General features: G+C 34.4%; 1 non-coding gene and 1 pseudogene across 1 annotated transcript; one reads left to right on the forward strand and one right to left on the reverse strand.

The window, feature by feature from the left end:
- Positions 1–687: 687 nt before the first annotated feature.
- LOC121211670 (small nucleolar RNA R71) lies at positions 688–794 on the forward strand. Its single transcript, XR_005906889.1, has one exon. It is a non-coding gene; the product is annotated as a small nucleolar RNA R71 (small nucleolar RNA).
- A 12,180-nt stretch (positions 795–12,974) lies between these two features.
- LOC107923202 (caffeic acid 3-O-methyltransferase-like) lies at positions 12,975–15,439 on the reverse strand (annotated as a pseudogene).
- Positions 15,440–16,606: the final 1,167 nt, after the last annotated feature.

The following is a 16,606-nucleotide window of genomic DNA, read 5'->3' on the forward strand; positions in this document are numbered from 1 at the left end:
GCCTTGTGGTCGTTCTGAAATCATTTTTGCCAATTGACCTATCTGGTTTTCAAGTCCTTGAATTGACGCTAGTTGATTTTTTATTACTATTTCAGTATTTTGGAAGCGAGTTTCTAACACTGAAATAAATTTCTTCAACATCTCTTAAGGTTTGGCTTTTTCTTCTGCTGGCAAGGTTATTGTTGAAATTCTAAAGAGGGTTATTGTCTTTGATTTCCTTGACCACCTCATGAGAAATTGGGATGGTTCCTCCAACCTGCATTATAAATGTTACTATAGGGATTATTCTGAGGTCTAGAATTGTTACCCATATGGTTGACTTGTTCGTTCATTGTGCTAGGGATGTAGGGTAGGTATTCTGGATTGTTCATCCCTCCTCCATTCGTATCACATTGCATCACTGGCTGTACTTGCATAGAACCATATAAAACATCAATTTTCTTACTTAAAAGTTCTATTTGGTTTAATAACATGGTGACCGTGTCTACATTAAAAACACCGGCTGCTTTTGTTGGCTTTGTTCTCATGACTTGCCACTGATAGTTATTCAGTAACATCTCTTCTATAAACTTACAAGCCTCCTCAGGTGTTTTATTATTCAAAGTACCACCTGCAGATGCATTGATCAATTCCCTAGTTGAGGGGTTCAAACAGTTGTAAAAAGTTTGAACCTGTAGCCATAGAGGTAACCCATGGTGAGGGCAGTTTCTCAATAAATCCTTATACCTCTCCCATGCATCAGATAGGGTTTCCAAATCCATCTGTATGAAGGAAGAGATATCATTCCTCAGCTTGGTTGTCTTAGCCGGTAGAAACTCCTTTAACAGAAATTTCTCAATCATTTGCTCCCATGTAGTGATAGAACCTAGTGGTAGGGAGTTCAACCACTATTCAGCCTTATTTTTAAATGAAAAAGGAAACAACCGAAGGTGAATGACATCGTTAGAAATGCCATTAATTTTAAAAGTATCGCAGAATTCCAAAAAATTAGCCAAATGAGTATTTGGGTCTTCATCCTGCAAACCATCGAACTAAACAAACTGTTGAATCATTTGAATAGTATTAGGTTTCAGTTCAAAATTATTTGTAGCAATAGCAGATCTAACAATACTCGATTCAGTCCCAGTGAGAGTGGGCTTGGCATAATTGTACATAGTATGAGGAGCAAGATTTGGATTTAGAGGATCTACAGGAAGTAGTTGGTTATTCTAATTATTAGGCATCTCCTCAGTAACGTCCTCTTGCTCTTCCAATGTACTTTGTCAGTTCTACCTTGCTTCTCTACGGTTTCTACGAGCTGTACTTTCAATTTTACTTTCTAATAAAAGTGGCCCCGATGGGTTTCTTCTAGTCATAAACTAAAGGAACCTGCCAGAAGCAAATAAAAGAAAAGTTAGTAAATAAAAATTAAAACAAAAATAAAATGCAATAAAAATAAAAATGACTAAATTAATAAAAATCAAGCATTCCTAATATCTTAGCCCCTAGCAACGGCGCCAAAAACTTATGATGATTCACTTAACTAACTAAAATACGACAAAGGCAAGCGCACCTATCGAATGTTAGTATAGTTATGGTGAGTCGGGAATATCTTATCCACGAGGACTAAAAATACTAGTAGTTACTATCTTTTTTATTATATAGCTGAATAAATTGAAGGGATTTATTTTAACCTAATCTTAACTAACCTAATTACTAAGACGAAACATAGAATAAAGTAGGAAAATATTTGAAGAAAATCGATGAAAGAGACAATACCCAGTAAACAATTCGCCTAGACTTCACTTATTATTCTAAATCTGAATTAAACAAATTATTCACTTGTCTTGATCCGTAGAAATCCCTAACTTATGTTAATATCTCTTTTGAGAATAAAAACAACTAACTTTAGGTTGATTAATTGAAATCCCTTTCTAATTAAAACCCCTTTTGTCGCATTAACTCAATTTATGGATTCCCCTATTAGATTTGACTCTAATCCGGTAGATTTATGCCGTCCTATTTTTAGGATTGCATGCAACTTCACTCAATTATGCCAGATCTACTCTTAAACAGGGACTTTTGCTCTACTGAATAAGCACATCAATCGTGAATTAATATTTTGAAAACATTAAAACATAAAATAAGAACACATAATTGATATCAAGAACAAATATTTATCATGTAATTCAGAAAAATCAACTAATAAGATCCGTCTTAGGTTTCATCCTCCCTAAGTATCTAGGGAATTTAGTTCATACTTTGGAAGGAAAACATCTCAAAATTAGGAAAATAACAAAATATAAAGAAACCCAAAAACTTCAAGAGAAATTGAATGGAGATCTTCAGCCTTGAAGGAGATCCTGCTTCTGAGTTGAATCTGTTGGCGTTCTTCGTGTAACACCCCAAACCTGGCCTAAGAGTTTAGGCCAAATTCGGAATGTTACATTGATCACCGAAGTGATCATGAGAAAATTTCACCAAAACCAATCGAACTTAATTTCATTTCGGAAAGCTTTAATATCAATATTTAAAACAAAACTAGAGTAATAAAAACGAATAAGTCTTGAAATAGAATTTGTACCACAGAATTAAAACCTTACATTTCGAAACTGTATATCAAAGTAAAATTCTGAATTCACAACTAATAATTTATTTTTCCACAAGACTGCCTAAGTCATCTGCATACCACGTCCAACATCCAAATTCTGAAATGTACCTAAAAGGGGAAACAGAAGAGAGGGTGAGCTACTCAAGCTCAGTGTGAGATCAAACCAATTAAACTACAGAGGGAAAACTAGGAAAACTAGATTCAGTTCAGAAATAGAACATACTTACAGACCGACTAAAACAAATACAGAGTATATGTAACTTTACAGTCATTTGGCTCTGTCATATATAGTAACGGTAATTCCCAGTAGTCACAAATTGGGCCTAAGCCCATTTTCAGAATCAGTATCAGTTTTCAATTGGGGCCTTAACCCCTCTCAGCAGTTATCCAGACAGACAGCTGCAATATCTACAAAATCCTCTTAGGCACAAGTTCCTTACAGTCAATAAGTCAATCATATCCAAATACAGTATCACGTTCAGTCAATCATATCATTCGGACATCTCTATCAAGCAGTACCATCACATTCAGTCACACAGATACAATCAGATGCATATGAATACAAATGAGTCATAAAATAACCCACCCATCCAACCAATACACAATCATGTCCCCCATCACACCTCAATAGAGCTGTAAGCTCATCCAACCAATCACTCTAGGTGGGGATATAATCAACCCATCCCTCCAACCTTACACTTCATATGATGTCATCCCGGGTTGCCCAGCAATGATAGACATTAGTAGTGTCCTCGACCTTCAGAGAAATGGGACTGCCCACGACCCTCTGGGTATTAGGGGCTATCAGTAAGTTGTACAGTGTTATGCAGAAGACCACGGTACAGACATGCAGTATGAACTGCCAGATCAGACATATTACGCAGTAAAGCTAGCGTATAAGCTTTACTATACAATACAGTAAATCGTAGTACAGACGTGCAGTATAAACTATCAGATCAAATAGTGGTACGTAGCGTAGCTAATGTACTTGCGATACAGTGCAAGGCGATAATCCGTTATACCGTTATCAGTAATTTCCACGACCCTCAAGGTATTAGGACCGCCCACGACCCTCCGGGTACTAGGGGCTATCAGTAATAACCAGCAGACCAGATGCCAGTTCAGATCAGACTCTCTTCTCTTCACAATCCCGCCTAAAATAGTTTATGCATATCTATGTATGTATGCAGTCAAATGTACACAACCAGAAAACCAGTCTCAGATAAATAACCAGAAGCAAACATTCACATCCAATCAATCAGATAGTACCCATTGCACACACACTCACCCAGTTAATCGGGTTCAGAAACAAACATGTCAATACCCAATCACAAATAGCATATTACTCAAACTCAAATCGAAGTCGTAAATACCCTCACTAGAGCTTAACCAAGGGTTAGATCATACAGAGCAGCCATTACTAGTAACTTTGACCTAAAAAGAAACCATATTTGGCGATATAGGGCCACATGCCCGTGTACCCTGGCCGTGTGGAGCAAATCAGGCCGTATGAGGGTCTAAACACCGGTGTGAAGGGTAGCACACGGCCTTGTAACAGAAGCACACTCTCGTGCGGTGAAAGGACATGGCCGTGTGGACAGGCCGTGTAACTCATTGTCCAATATCACTAAAATAAGGCGCAGAGAAGACACGGTTGTGTGAGGGTCTCACACGCCCGCATGCCCACCAGACACGGTAGTGTGTTCTGAAACACATGCCCGTGTAAAATCCCTAATCCCAAAATCAGTCACACAACCGTGCGGCTAGACCGTGTGACCTAAATTTTTAAAACTCTAATCCCCAAACTCACACGCCCGTGTAGACCAAGGGACGCAGCCATGTGAATTCTAAAAAAATCCTCAAATTAGCCACACGGCCATGTGGCCAGGCCGTGTGGCACCCAATTTAGCCTGAAACCCTAATTCCCAAATCCACATGGCTGTGTGCCACAGCACACATTTGTGTGGCCATCAGGGAGGTCACGAAACCACCCAAAACAGCCCCAAACCACCGCTTTAGCCACCAAACTTATCCCTAACCTTTGCCCTATCAACAATCATCAAAAAGTAATGATTTCTCGTCACTTTCATTGACTAAAACCCAAAATCAATGGGTTAGCACATACCCAAAATATGATGAATCAACAGTTGCAAAATAACAGTGAAAGTGGAATAGACAGAGTTGAATCCTACACCTATTTTTATGATGAAGAAACGATAGAGGAGCGAAAATCGAGGCCCTTCGAACACCACAACACTTTTGACTTCAAAAAAACAAAGAAGAAGAAAACCACAGACAAAAACCCCGAAAAGAAAAGAAAAAAACATGAAACAGAAAGAATAATAAAAAATAAAAATAAATAATAGACAAAACAAATAGAGCTAAACAATTATTAAAACAAAATAAACAAAAGTAAAATATTCTTTTTCCAAAACACCCACACAAAGACTCAAACTCAGAATCTCCAACACACTAACACCCTTACCACTCGAACCAGTAGGCTCATTCTTGTCATTAAAGTGCACAACTGAACATATACGTGCCGCCTCTTCACTGCTCCTATGCTCAAATTCCCAAAACTTCTAGCCCAAAATTTGGGGTGTTATACTTTGAGTCTTTTCTTCATTCAACTTCGCGTGTCCCCTTAGGTCCTCTTCTACTGTATATTTATAAAATTTAGAATGCTTAAAAACCCTAAAAATTGGCTTTTTTCGCGTATTAGGGAAACATGGTTCGAAATCGAAACAGGCTGGCACATGGGCGTATGGCCAGCCCTGTGGCTCACATGGGCATGTGCTCAACCCATGTGGGAAAAGGCTTGGCCATGTGGATCCTTAAAATAGCCTGTTTTGTCCAATTTTGGCCTATTTTCTGCTCCTTTTGTTCCCCTATGCTCTCCTAAGTATAAAACATGAAATTAAAGGATTAGGAGCATCAAATTCACTAAATTAAATAATAAATCATCCAAAAACGTATCAAGAATGGGATTAAAATATGTTACTTTTATGGCTTATCATAATAATATCTAAAATTAATATGGCACAAGATGATAATACATGGTATATTGATACCGGAGTAACCAAATATGTGTGCAAAGACAAAAGCATGTTCACAAAGTTCACACAATGTGAAAATGACAATTTCTTGTACATGGGAGATTCTTCCACTACAGCAATCAAAGGCAAAGGGTCTGTTGAATTATAATTCACTTCTGGAAAGGCTTTAACCTTAAATGATGTATATTATGTACCAGAATTTAGGAAAGATTTAGTGTCTAGAAGTTTGTTGAATAAGTTTAGTTTCAAACTTGTTTTTAAGGCAGATAAGTTTATTTTGTCTAAGGGAGGAATTTTTGTAAGGAAAGGGTATATGTATATTAATAAGAATAAAAATACTATTTCTGCTTATATGGTTGAATCTTTTTGTTTATGGCATTATAGATTAGGTCATTTGAATTATAGAAAATTGGATGACATGTATAAGTTTCTGTTTTTAAAAATAATATTGAAAAATGCAATACAAGTATGTTGACTAAAATTACAAGAAACACTTCCCCTAAGGGTAAAAGGAAAATAAAATTGTTTGATTTGATACATAGTGATTTACGTGACATGCATAATACTCCTAAATTAGGTGGAAAGAAATATTTTGTTACTTTTATTGATGATTGTTCTAGATGTTGTTATGTATATTTATTGCATTCAAAAGATGAAGCGCTTGATAAATTTAAATTTTATATAAATCTGAAGTTGAACTTCAGTATGAATCATTTATCAAGTGCTTAAGATCGGATAGAGGTGGAGAATACTATAACATCCCAAAATAAGGCATAGTCGGAACAGTGGTTCGGGACCACAAATCTGACATTGAAATATTTTTTTATGATTATTAAGAGGTCTATAATATGATAATATACATGTGTTAAAGTTTCATGAAGAAATTCTATGAGTAAGGTGTTCAATTGGAAAATAAGGACCAAATTGAATAAATTGTAAAACTTGGATTCTAGAAGAAATTTGTATGAAATTGCTTTATATTATTAATTAGAAGGTCTTAAAGAGAAATTTTCCCAATTTCTAAGTTTTTGGACAAAAATAGACATGTTTGGATAAAATTAGAAAGAAAGGGCTCAAGGGCATTTTGGTCATTTGGCTAATTAATGAAATAAAATGGGAAAATGAAGGCAAAAATCAGCCATTCTTCTTCCTAATCTAGCCGAATTTCTCAAGCCCTTCATAGCTAGGGTTTTCAACATTTTCAAGCTCAATAGTAAATGCTCCTGAGCCCCGTTTTTAATGTTCTTTGTATTTTTGAAATCCCGGTAGCTTACTCTCTCCATTTCTACCCATATTTTGAGTTAGGCTTCATGTATGTAAAGTGACCCATGTGTGACATGTTTATTCTTTGATGATTTATGGAGGAATATGAAAGTTGGATGTGTGTTAAACATCTTTTCCTAAGTGATTTTCATGAAAAATCCCTAAAAGGACCTTTTTGTAAAAGGTACAAAATTTGTGGTAGAAATGTGAGATAATGGAAAATGTGGGTTCCATAAGAGGGAAAAACATTCGGCTAGGCTTGGGTGATGTATAAATTTCATGCATTTCATCATACAAGCCTAGAGACTAAATCGTAAAAATGTGAAAGGTTAGGGGCAAAATGGTCATTTTATCCAGGGGAGAAATTTAGACTCGAAAAGAATAATTTAAGGTATTAATGATTCATTTTTATTGTCATAGACCCCAAGGAACAAATTTCGGAGGTCGATCGAGGAAAACGAAAGGTTTCGAAATAACCAAAATGTGAAACCGAAAAGAGTACCAGGTAAGCTCGAAAAACTTTAAGTAAACTATTAATATGCCTAATTGCATGTGTTATGAATTTATGATAATTGGTTATAGTGATGGCGTGAAAATCCATGAAATGTGTTAATAATAATGATATGATAATAAATGTCCCAGTTGAAATCAAAAGGGAAATTCAATGGGTAAACCACGACTTACTTGACTTGAGATCCCGCATGTGTTGCAAAAAAGGATTTAGCGCGAGCGGGTAATCTGTTGATCTCAAATATAGAAAAGATCTAGCCCGGACGAGTGTTCCTTGAGTGATCAAGCCTTTCGAAGAATATGTGTGCATTGTAGATTTAGCCCAGACGGGTAATCCGATTAGGGTCTGAGTTTAGCCTGGACTGGTAATTCAGATCCGAGTTCATTAAGAGTGTTTGTCGCTATAAGGGATTTAGCCTGGACTGGTAATCCCGACATCACCCTATGAGTTTACATTACAGGGGATTTACCCTAGACTGGTAATCCCGCCGTAAGATGTGAGGTTCCCGGGAATGCGTACTTGAGATGATCGCTCTTATGACTTGATGGTCAATGGATAATCCATCGAGATTTTTGAGAAATTCAACGGGATTATCATGAGATATAAAAATGAAAATGTTGGATAATGAGCTCATCTAAGACAAATTACATGGTGTATTGTTATGGGACTTACTTGTTGATTGAGTGCATGTGATAGGGAAATTATTTCATGCTTGTTGGTCTTATTGCCTAATATGGATGTATGCTAATTAATCGGTAAGTTTACTTTCCAGTTATTTTGGATTACTAAGCATGTAAATGCTTACCCCCTCTTTTCCCTGTCTTACAGAGCTCGTAGACTCGCGAAGATTGGGAGACGGTTGGAGAATCAACATACTATCATCTTGTCTAGCTTTGGTATATAGATACTCTTATTTTGTTCAATGGCATGTATAGGGATTTTTTATTTTGTTATATGTGTCATTTGTTTAACCAATATGACGGCTTATAAAAGTATACATATTCACTAGTATATGGCCATGGGAATTGGCTCATTTTGGTGTAGGTTATAACCTACCAAATTGTGCATGTTATGTTCCAATGTTCTTGCGATGATTAAATATGGTGTATTAAAATTAGTCATATATAATATGACCAAAAAACATGGGGTGGTTAGGCCACAATTTGGCAATGAGTTAAGATAACGAGCCAAGCTTAATTGAGTTACAAGTTATGGAAATCTTTATTATAAAAGGGGATAACCTAGCATGTATAAAAACCGATGAGATGAGGTTTACATGCAATGAGGTATATTAAGGTCATTTAAAAGTATAATTAAACCATATTAAGTGTTATTGAAAACTATAAGTGGATATAAATATTAGAGGGTGACCAAAGGCTTGGAAAATAGCCCAATAAGGTCCACACGGGTAGACACACGGGCCTGTGTCTAGGCCGTGTGTGACACACGGTTAGCCCCATGGGCATGTAGTTCGTCCGTGTGTCCCCTGCACCTAAAATTTTTAAGTCAGAATGCATGGTAGTAAACACACGGGTAAAAGCACGGCTATTTGTCTCAACCATGTGGAGGGCACGGCCTAGCACACGGGCGTGTGTCTTGCCGTGTGCCCTTAAATGTATGCTGATGTTATAAACAGAATGCTCGAGTTTTTGGACACGGGTAACCACACGGGCGTGTCTAGGTCGTGTGAAAACCCCTGTAGGTTTGAAATATAAAATAAATTAATTAATTCCACACGGTTAGGGGACCCGTGTCCCAAAGCACACGGGCGTGTGCATTGCCTCCACACAGGCGTGTGAGGCTTAACATAGAAAATTTTCCAAGAACTTTTGCAAGTTCTCAGTTTAGTCCCGGACCATACTCAATGTATGTTTAGGGCCTCGTAGGCTTATAATAGGGACATTAAGATGTTGTTTGATTGGTTTTATATTGGAATGAAATTTTATAGCCCGTATTTTTTGAAAATGTCTAAGTACATATCTGGTAATGCCTCGTACTGGGTCCCGATCTCGGGTATGGGTAAGGGGTGTTACAAATACTATAATCCAAGTTATTTTGAATCTACTGGAATTGTCCATCAAGTTTCAGCCCCTTACACACCACAACAAAACGGTGTACCTGAAAGGAAAAATAGTCTTGACTGAAATGGTAAATTCAATTTTATCATATTCAGGTCTTGGACAAGGTTTTTAAGCTAAAGCTTCTCGTATATTGAATAGAGTTCCTAATAAGAAAACTAAAATAACCCCCTATGAACAATGGAAGAAAAGGAAACCAAACATTAATTATTTGAAGGTTTGGGGTTGTAAAGCTATTGTCAAAGTTCCAACACCTAAACTTAAAAAGTTAGGTGAAAGAGGAATTGAATGCATATTTATAGGATATGCACATAATAGCAAGGCATATAGGTTCATGGTAATTGAACCAAATGATTTAATTTCAATTAATATTGTTATTGAATCAAGAGATTCTATTTTTGATGAAAATAGATTTAATTCTATTTCAAGACGATTACAACCACAACAATTGATTCATTCTTCAAATGAGAATGAGATTCCATTGGAACAAATTGATAATAATGATGAATCTTGTCAAGAATTAAGAAGTTAGAGGATTTAAAAGGTCAAAGATTTTAGACCAGATTTCATTATGTTTCTTGTTGAAGGAAAAGGTGAAAGTATATACAATAAGATACCTTATTGTTATAATACGAAATATGATCTTATTACATTTGAAAAGGCAATAAAATCTCAAGACTTTTCTTTTTGGAAAGAAGCAAAAAATGATGAGATTGATTCAATAATGGGAAATCAAACTTGGATCTTAGTTGATCTTCCACCGGGTTCCAAACCAATAGGTTGTAAATGGATCTTCAAAATGAAAATGAAGGTCAATGGAACCATTGATAAATTTAAAGCAAGGTTGGTAGCCAAAGGTTTTACATAAAAATAATGTATTGATTACTTTGATACCTATGCTCTAGTAGCAAGAACTGCTACAATTAGACTCTTAATATCACATACCTCTATATATAATTTGGTTGTTCACCAAATGGATGTTAAAACTGCATTTTTAAATGGTGAATTGGAAGAGGAAATGTACATGGAACAATCGAAAGGATTTGTTGTTCCAAGACAGGAGCATAAGGTATGTAAGCTTGTTAAATCTTTATATGGACTTAAACAAGCACCAAAACAATGGCACCAAAAGTTTGACAAGGTTGTTTTAGCTAATGGCTATAAAATAAATGAATACAGTAAGTGTATATATAGCAAATTTGAAAATGGAAAAGGTGTCATAATTTGTTTATATGTAGATGAAATGCTTATTTTTTGCATGGATTTGGAACAAATAGAAAAGACAAAGAAATTCTTGTCAAACAACTTTGCTATGAAGGATATGGGTGTAACAGATGTTATTCTTGGGATTAAAATAACCAGAGACGAAAGAACTATAGCTTTATCACAATCACATTACATTGAAAAGGTGCTTAAAAAGTTTGATCTTTTCGACTGTATACCAGCATCTACAACCATGGATCCTCAAATAAAATTAGTATCTAATGTTGGTAGGAAAATTGATCAATTGAAATATGTAAGTCTAATTGGTTGTCTTATGTACATAATGACTTGTGCAAGACCAGATATTGCATATGGAAAGCTTTGAATAGAGTACTTAGGTACTTAAAGAAAACTATTAACTATGGATTGTGTTATAATGGATATCCTCCAATTTTTGAAGGGTATTCAGATGCTAGTTAGATTACAAGTTTGGAAGATCATGCATTTACTAGTGGACAAATCTTCATTCTTAATGGAGGAGTCATTTCTTGGGGTTCCAAGTAACAAACATGTATTATTGATTTCACCATGGCAGCAAAATTTGTTGCATTAGCCGTTGCATCTAAAGAAGCAGAATGGATAAGAAATTTATTTTATGATGTACCTTTATGGCCTAAGTCAATTTAACCTATTTCTATCCGTTATGATAGTGAGGCTACTCTAGCAATGGCATATATCCAAGTATATAATAGAAAGTCTAGACACATTGGATTAAGACATAGGTATGTCCGATAATTAATCTTTGCCGGAATGATCACTATTAATTATGTGAGGTCAAGTGAAAATTTGGCAGATCCTTTGACAAAAAGTCTTGTTAGAGATGCAGTAAAAAGGACCTCAAAAGGGATGGGACTTAAGCCTATTAATTAGAGTCCCCCATTATGGAAACTTGACTCAACGCTTGGTATAACGTCAAGTCTTGAGTCCAATGAGACAAAGTACATCATTAGTATGTGACTGTTAACACTATAAATAAATCCATCCTAAGATTAAAGTGCTAAGTACCCATAATAATAAGGGAATGATGAGTAATGTACTCTTAATAAACCCATAACATAAATATGTTAGAGTGTTATAATTATGAGAACACTCTTGATGAGATCTACCTATGTGAGTGAAAGTGTGGCTACTTTTAGGAGCTCAAGGGCTTAGCTCTGACAACACTCATAAAAAGGGGACACAGACACATGGCCATAATAGTGTCCATAGGTACTATCCATTGATCGATGTTAAAATCAGTATGTGAGATGTGTTGGGTTAATCAAATGGAATAGTTGGTTCAAAGCTAAGTCTACTATGCAATTTCGATTAACTTTAACATATTTTCACTAAGCGAAGGTTCAACCATAAGACACCTTTATTTATGCAAATTGATTTCCAAGAATATCAAAATCTAAATATTTTGAAAAAGAGAGGAGATTGTTGGAACATTTTCAAATATTTATAGTATTCCAATAACTATAAATGAGTGGGTGTAATTAATCAAAAGATAAATCTTTTGGTCATTGGTCAAAAGTTATATCATTTGATTTTTGAAAAAGAATTATAACTGTTCAAACAATATTACTTGAATAGTTATAAAATTAAATGAATTATTATTTATTTATTCAAAAGACACCTATTGAAAGATGTCTCTGTAAAGAGACATAAAAATTCCTATAAATAGGAATGATATTTCATTTGGAAATCACACCAACAAGTTCTAAAAGTTCTTTCTATCCTTCCTCATTTTCTAATATTATCAGATTATTCTATAAAAAGTTACTATATAAATTCTTCGTAGAAATTGAGTTTCTTGCTATACATTGCTTAGTGCTTAGTGGACTATTCTCGTTAGTGCAAAACGCAATTAATCATTAGTTTCATTGTATCCTCGAGGTTAATTTGCTTGGAACTCATTTGCACACCGAGGATAGGTGGGGGCGAATATAACCTTAAAGATAGTGGTTTGATACACGCCTTGGAGTCTTATCCTATTTCTTCTTTTTCTGTTCGAGTTTTGTTCGTGTGTTTGAGATTTTCCTCACCGGAGATTTGTACTAACAAATTTCCTTTGTTGAATCATTGTTTTTAGTCAATTTCATTTTTGATTACTTGAGCTTGAAGAAAAAGACAGATATTCAATTCAATAATATATTAATATAGTGAATTTGAAGGCAAAAGCAATTTAATCATTTTAATCTTCCATAACAGGAGGTAGCGATGAACATAATGATAAATACTCAAGTGCACGATAAACTTACAAGTTAAACAACCATAAACAAGCCCGATTTTTAGAATTTGACGGCATATCATTTGTGGAACTCTATAACCCATCGGTCATAATCAAAGCACTCAAACTTAACGTTGTTGAACCCGGCTTTGGTCGCTAACGCGACAAACTCTTCTCTCTTTCGTTCTTTTCCACCGGGGCTTTGAGTCATCATTAGCATATTGAGTAGGAAAGTGGCTTTTGCCGAAGGAGTAGACTCGGCCATAACAAGAACTACTGAATCTACAACAATGACTTTGCCATTGTTCGGGATGGCTTTGTGGCAGTTATTCAACAATCTCAAACACTTCTCATCGCTCCAATCATGGAGAACCAACTTCAGAAAAATAGCATCTCTGTGTGGAACATTTACAAACATATCACTAGCAACATGTTCGATTCCTACACAAGGGAAGATATTCATTAATATTTAAGTAAGGATAAAAATAAATTTATAAGAAATTAAACGAAGGCTTACTTTCTTTAACTTATATTTGGTGAGTAAAAAAGTTACAAGTAGATGAATTTGAGAATATAATGAAGTTAAATGGCTCTGTGTTTAGGACCAAATCAAAAAATTGCTTTAGGAGAGCCAAAGATAATCATAAATTATTGGGAACCAAAGTGCAATTTTATCATTATACTAATACATAATTTCATAAAAATTTAAAAGACTAAATGATAAATCTATTATTTGGGATGAGCTAAGGCCCTTGCCTGCACCCTTTGCCTTTGCCCCTGTTTGTGTTTGCATTGATGAAAATAACCACCGAGCATTGACCGGAATATAATGAGATTATTTATTTCTATAAAGAAGTTTTGTAGTAATTTTTTTATAAAATAATATTTGAATATAAACCATGGTGAGAGAACAAAAAGAAAACTTTGTTTCTATGTTTTTCTCATAAATTTGTTAAATTAGAATCTTAAAGTTGTTTGTAAAATTTATTGTAAAAGTTCACTCTATTTATAGGAGTTTTTATATCTTTCCATAGAAACCTGACTAACTAATAAATATACTATTAGATAGACACTTCTCTTAAATTGTCAAAACTATTCAATCAAGCAATGTTTTGGAATTAGATCGGTAGTCAAACTGGTTAGACCATAATTCTTGATTAAATTGATCCGATTGGTTTAGCAGGTTAAAAGCAAATGAATTATTAAAAATAATTAAAAAAGTGAAAAAATTATAAAAATTGGTTCAATCGATTTTTGACCCTAGTTTAATTGATTTGTATTAATTCAAGAGTCAACCAGTTTTTTACCTCATACTAAAGTTGTATCTTCATCGATTCTTGATCCTGATTTATTCCAATTCAGACAACATGTTATCAAGAGAAAGTAACAGCTTTTGACCAAAAATTCTAATTTTTGGTTATTTAGATTCTTTCATTTGTAGCTATTAGAAAGCTACATATATTTAGGTAGGAAAAAGATGATAAGTATACCGGAATAGGATGGGGCATGTTGTATAACTTGAGGCAAGTCGAAATTAATGCCATTGATGTTAGGGTATTCAGAAGTGATATAGTGAAGTGTGATACCAAGGTTACCACCCCACATCTACCAGTTGCTTGATGCCATGAAAACCATCATAAGGGTGGAGCAATTTCTTGGTAAACATTGTACTTAAATTTAACATGGCTATGTTGAAAACTTGATAGAACCTAGCATTCAATCCAGGGTAGTCAAAGGCATGTGCTCCATGCACCCAGTTGAAGGTGAACCCTCCTTCTAAAACCGCATATTTAAGTTGACACCTGCAAATAAAATCCATCAAATAATCAAACATCTAATAAGTAAAAACTTTAAGAAAATGGGCAACGGACCAGGTTACCAAGGAGACTATATCTTGATTCAGGGCCATGACAGGAGCTAACGACACAGCATCTTCGTTAGGGATGAAGTAGTAAGACACTGGGGATTAACTGTAGTGTCTCTCAAGACCAACCACAGAGCAGCACAGCCAGTTGTGGCTAGCCAAAAGCCTGGCAATACGGTCCACCATGATTGGTGCACCCTGGCTTTTGGTAGGCAGTTGTGCTGCAATATCAGTGGCGGAGAGTTTGGCACCTGGACCTGCTTTTGCAATTATCTCCAATATCCCAAGCTCGCATGCTGTTTGCAAGGCCATAGGGAGGCATGTTCCGAGCACAAGTTGGGAAGCGAAAGAATATGTTTCATTGTCATCTTCACCACTTACTTCTTGTTGCTGAGTTTCTATTGAAGGCGGCATGGCCATTTGGTTCTTCAATTATCTCAACGCAGCTCAGTTTCGTCCCTAGCATTGGTTTAAGATTAGTGTCTTTTAGTCTGATTTGTTTTAGTATTAAACTAGTTTTGCATACAATTCCTAAAATAACTCATATTATAATATGTTTCAGCACACTTAAACTCATGTCCTCCTGTATTAGCAATAATACTCGTACCAATCGAAAAGAAATTGTGAATATATGTAAGTTATAAGTGAAATCTAGAATTAATTCAAAAATAAATTAATAAATGAATATACGTATCTTTAATCTTGATAAAAATCTACTTCAAAATCGACTTTAATAATATTTTTCGAGTTGTTTTCTTATATATTTTATGACGGCTCACTCCATCTTTTTATTTTTATCTTATGTCTTAAATTATCTGAAAAACTTATAAAAACACATTTTTTATAAATTTAAAATACAATTCTCGATTTCTACATAATCTTTTAATCAACATTATTACTAATTATGATCTCAATCTCGATCAATCTGAATCTCAATTTAATGATGATCAATCTAATCTCATTGGGTACACCAACTTTCAAATGGAGTTGATGATTAAGAGCAACGGTTAGGTAGCAAATTAATAAGTTTCAATGCAGCTCAGTTTTGTCCCTTGCATTGATTTAAGTTTATTGTCTTTTAACAATGGCGGTTGGGAATAGATTTCCTCTGCCGAACTTAATTATTACTGTCCTTTTTTATATAAAATATTTATTATTACAGTACCCTAAGCTATTTCTCTTCATAAATTTTTAAATTTGCTGTTTTCAAATTTAATTCAAATTGGTTAAAGAGTAAGTTCAAGCTTGGATTTTATAAGTCGTGTTTTTAGATTTAGTCTTATTTTAATCTCTATATATGAAGATTGAATTGGTTATAGAAACTTAAAATTAATTAATGTAGCGGAGGAGGGAGAAGAGTGATATGCCTCGATCTTCTCTAAAATAAAAAAAATTTATTTAAATTTTTTTATAATTTATAAAATTTTAAATTAATAATGATAAAATTACACTTTAGCCTTTTAAAATGATAAAATCTAATTTAATCTTTTAAAAATTATAAAATTATAGACTATTAAAATAATAAAATTACATTTTTATTATAAAAATATATAAAATCTAATTGGTAGTAGAAAATAGAAGTGGGTGTTGGATTGAATTAAGTAAAAAAAAATTGAGTTAATCGAATTGTTTAGTTCTATTTTATCATCTTAATTCAATTTGAAATTTTTTTCGAATCGAATCAAATCGAATTGTTCGAGTTAACTTAACAAACTAAACATGTCAAATTAAAATCTTGTTACAGTATATGTTAGAACTAAAGGGGCTCA

Source organism: Gossypium hirsutum, chromosome A12, assembly GCF_007990345.1.
Source record: "Gossypium hirsutum isolate 1008001.06 chromosome A12, Gossypium_hirsutum_v2.1, whole genome shotgun sequence".
Classification (NCBI taxonomy): domain Eukaryota; kingdom Viridiplantae; phylum Streptophyta; class Magnoliopsida; order Malvales; family Malvaceae; genus Gossypium; species Gossypium hirsutum.